Source organism: Oncorhynchus mykiss, chromosome 24 (genome assembly GCF_013265735.2).
Source record: "Oncorhynchus mykiss isolate Arlee chromosome 24, USDA_OmykA_1.1, whole genome shotgun sequence".
NCBI lineage: Eukaryota > Metazoa > Chordata > Actinopteri > Salmoniformes > Salmonidae > Oncorhynchus > Oncorhynchus mykiss.
The window spans coordinates 38,459,117-38,463,764 of record NC_048588.1 but is presented as its reverse complement, the minus strand read 5'-3'; the positions used below and the strand labels follow the sequence as shown (position 1 = coordinate 38,463,764).

Below are 4,648 nucleotides of genomic sequence, written 5' to 3'. Positions count from 1 at the left end.
TCTCCTGTAGGAGGTTGAACCGGCGTGACACAGAGCTGCTCTCCTGTAGGAGGTTGAACCGGTGCAACACAGAGCTCTGCTGCTCTCCTGTAGGAGGTTGAACCTGTGCGACACAGAGCTGCTCTCCTGTAGGAGGTTGAACCTGTGCGACACAGAGCTGCTCTCCTGTAGGAGGTTGAACCTGTGCGCGACACAGAGCTGCTCTCCTGTAGGAGGTTGAACCGGCACGACACAGAGCTGCTCTCCTGTTAACATAAACAAGGCTCTCTCAGATGGTGGAACTGGCTCTGTGAGATAGGGGAACTCTCATCAGTATGGGGTGTGTGTGTGTGTGAGTGAGTGACTGTGTGTTTGCGTGTGATGTGTGAAAGGGGAGGAGGTGGCAGAGAGAGCGAGAGAAAGAGAGCGAGAGAGAGAGAAAGCTTACAAATGAGAAAGCAGTGAACCAAATAGAAGCATCAATAGAGGCATCAGCAGGAGGAGAGAGAGACAGTCTACTGACCTCTGTGTTAGCTAGCCTAGAGACAGTCTACTGACCTCTGTGTTAGCTAGCCTAGAGACAGTCTACTGACCTCTGTGTTAGCTAGCCTAGAGACAGTTTACTGACCTCTGTGTTAGCTAGCCTAGAGACAGTCTACTGACCTCTGTGTTAGCTAGCCTAGAGACAGTTTACTGACCTCTGTGTTAGCTAGCCTAGAGACAGTCTACTGACCTCTGTGTTAGCTAGCCTAGAGACAGTCTACTGACCTCTGTGTTAGCTAGCCTAGAGACAGTCTACTGACCTCTGTGTTAGCTAGCCGAGAGACAGTCTACTGACTACTGTGTTAGCTAGCCTAGAGACAGTCTACTGACTACTGTGTTAGCTAGCCTAGAGACAGTCTACAGACTACTGTGTTAGCTAGCCTAGAGACAGTCTACTGACCTCTGTGTTAGCTAGCCTAGAGACGGTCTACTGACTACTGTGTTAGCTAGCCTAGAGACAGTCTACTGACCTCTGTGTTAGCTAGCCGAGAGACAGTCTACTGACTACTGTGTTAGCTAGCCTAGAGACAGTCTACTGACTACTGTGTTAGCTAGCCTAGAGACAGTCTACTGACCTCTGTGTTAGCTAGCCTAGAGACAGTCTACTGACCTCTGTGTTAGCTAGCCTAGAGACAGTCTACTGACTACTGTGTTAGCTAGCCTAGAGACAGTTTACTGACCTCTGTGTTAGCTAGCCTAGAGACAGTCTACTGACTACTGTGTTAGCTAGCCTAGAGACAGTCTACTGACCTCTGTGTTAGCTAGCCTAGAGACAGTCTACTGACTACTGTGTTAGCTAGCCTAGAGACAGTCTACTGACTACTGTGTTAGCTAGCCTAGAGACAGTCTACTGACTACTGTGTTAGCTAGCCTAGAGACGGTCTACTGACTACTGTGTTAGCTAGCCTAGAGACGGTCTAGTGACTACTGTGTTAGCCAGCCTAGAGACAGTCTACTGACTACTGTGTTAGCTAGCCTAGAGACAGTCTACTGACTACTGTGTTAGCCAGCCTAGAGACAGTCTACTGACTACTGTGTTAGCTAGCCTAGAGACAGTCTACTGATCTCTGTGTTAGCTAGCCTAGAGACAGTCTACTGACCTCTGTGTTAGCTAGCCTAGAGACAGTCTACTGACTACTGTGTTAGCTAGCCTAGAGACAGTCTACTGACTACTGTGTTAGCTAGCCTAGAGACAGTCTACAGACTACTGTGTTAGCTAGCCTAGAGACAGTCTACTGACCTCTGTGTTAGCTAGCCTAGAGACGGTCTACTGACTACTGTGTTAGCTAGCCTAGAGACAGTCTACTGACCTCTGTGTTAGCTAGCCGAGAGACAGTCTACTGACTACTGTGTTAGCTAGCCTAGAGACAGTCTACTGACTACTGTGTTAGCTAGCCTAGAGACAGTCTACTGACCTCTGTGTTAGCTAGCCTAGAGACAGTCTACTGACCTCTGTGTTAGCTAGCCTAGAGACAGTCTACTGACTACTGTGTTAGCTAGCCTAGAGACAGTTTACTGACCTCTGTGTTAGCTAGCCTAGAGACAGTCTACTGACTACTGTGTTAGCTAGCCTAGAGACAGTCTACTGACCTCTGTGTTAGCTAGCCTAGAGACAGTCTACTGACTACTGTGTTAGCTAGCCTAGAGACAGTCTACTGACTACTGTGTTAGCTAGCCTAGAGACAGTCTACTGACTACTGTGTTAGCTAGCCTAGAGACGGTCTACTGACTACTGTGTTAGCTAGCCTAGAGACGGTCTAGTGACTACTGTGTTAGCCAGCCTAGAGACAGTCTACTGACTACTGTGTTAGCTAGCCTAGAGACAGTCTACTGACTACTGTGTTAGCCAGCCTAGAGACAGTCTACTGACTACTGTGTTAGCTAGCCTAGAGACAGTCTACTGATCTCTGTGTTAGCTAGCCTAGAGACAGTCTACTGACCTCTGTGTTAGCTAGCCTAGAGACAGTCTACTGACTACTGTGTTAGCTAGCCTAGAGACTGTCTACTGACTACTGTGTTAGCTAGCCTAGAGACAGTCTACTGACTACTGTGTTAGCTAGCCTAGAGACCGTCTACTGACTACTGTGTTAGCTAGCCTAAAAACAGTCTACTGACTACTGTGTTAGCTAGCCTAGAGACAGTCTACTGACCTATGTGTTAGCTAGCCTAGAGACAGTCTACTGACTACTGTGTTAGCTAGCCTAGAGACAGTCTACTGACTACTGTGTTAGCTAGCCTAGAGACAGTCTACTGACCTCTGTGTTAGCTAGCCTAGAGACAGTCTACTGACTACTGTGTTAGCTAGCCTAGAGACCATCTACTGACTGCTGTGTTAGCCAGCCTAGAGACAGTCTACTGACCCCTGTGTTAGCCAGCCTAGAGACAGTCTACTGACTGTAGAGAGTTAAAGAGATATATGGTAAAAACCAAAAGACCAGTTCAAGTTAAACATTTTAAGTTGAGTTATTTTGCAGTCACTCTTTTTCAGAGGGACTGACAGTTACTTCATCCAATTTAAAGGTAAAATCCGCAGTTGAAACAATAACAAACCACCAATGCCTCTGTTTTGGTAAAAACCTGAGGCATGTGCCTGGAGAAATTTCACCACTCTCAAATTCATAGAAAGAGCTATGGATGCAAGGATCATCGATGAGATCAGAGTTATCGTTTTAACCATGTTATGAGGCTATACAGTGTTTGTTTACATTTACATTGTTTTAAAAACATTGGCGTAAATGGGTTTGACAGTTTGACAGTTGAACTAAGCTCGAGGCTGTGCTAGTAAGAGCTAATGCTACAACAGGTGTTTACAGACTAGAGCTACAACAGGTGTTTACAGACTAGAGCTTCAACAGGTGTTTACAGACTAGAGCTACAACAGGTGTTTTACAGACTAGAGCTACAACAGGTATTTACAGACTAGAGCTACAACAGGTGTTTTACAGACAAGTGCTACAACAGGTGTTTACAGACTAGAGCTACAACAGGTGTTTAGAGACTAGAGCTACAACAGGTATTTACAGACTAGAGCTACAACAGGTGTTTTACAGACAAGTGCTACAACAGGTGTTTACAGACTAGACTAGAGCTTCAACAGGTGTTTACAGACTAGACTAGATCTACAACAGGTGTTTACAGACTAGACTAGTACTAAAACAGATGTTTACAGACTAGAGCTACAACAGGTGTTTACAGACTAGACTAGAGCTACAACAGGTGTTTACAGACTAGAGCTTCAACAGGTGTTTACAGACTAGAGCTACAACAGGTGTTTTACAGACTAGTGCTACAACAGGTGTTTACAGACTAGACTAGAGCTACAACAGGTGTTTATAGACTAGAGCTACAACAGGTGTTTTACAGACTAGACTAGAGCTACAACAGGTGTTTACAGACTAGAGCTACAACAGGTGTTTACAGACTAGACTAGAGCTACAACAGGTGTTTACAGACTAGACTAGTGCTACAACAGGTGTTTACAGACTAGACTAGAGCTACAACAGGTGTTTACAGACTAGACTAGTGCTACAATAGGTGTTTACAGACTAGAGCTACAACAGGTGTTTTACAGACTAGACTAGAGCTACAACAGGTGTTTACAGACTAGAGCTACAACAGGTGTTTTACAGACTAGACTAGAGCTACAACAGGTGTTTACAGACTAGACTAGTGCTACAACAGGTGTTTTACAGACTAGACTAGAGCTACAACAGGCGTTTACACACTAGAGCTACAACAGGTGTTTACAGACTAGACTAGTGCTACAACAGGTGTTTACAGACTAGAGCTACAACAGGTGTTTACAGACTAGAGCTACAACAGGTGTTTACAGACTAGACTAGTGCTACAACAGGTGTTTACAGACTAGACTAGTGCTACAACAGGTTTTTACAGACTAGACTAGGACTACAACAGGTGTTTTACAGACTAGTCTAGAGCTACAACAGGTGTTTACAGACTAGACTAGTGCTTCAATAGGTGTTTACAGACTAGAGCTACAACAGGTGTTTTACAGACTAGACTAGAGCTACAACAGGTGTTTACAGACTAGAGCTACAACAGGTGTTTTATAGACTAGACTAGAGCTACAACAGGTGTTTACAGACTAGACTAGTGCTACAACAGG

At 45.1% G+C, this 4,648-nt stretch overlaps 1 protein-coding gene across 1 annotated transcript in view; it reads right to left on the bottom strand.

The window, feature by feature from the left end:
* The window catches only part of rasgrp4 (RAS guanyl releasing protein 4), a 59,732-nt gene extending 59,402 nt beyond the window's left edge, over window positions 1-330 (bottom strand). Inside the window, exon 1 of the mRNA XM_036961232.1 lies at window positions 1-330. This exon is cut by the window's left edge and continues 254 nt beyond it. The gene's annotated coding sequence lies outside the window, so the exon portion shown is untranslated.
* Window positions 331-4,648: the final 4,318 nt, after the last annotated feature.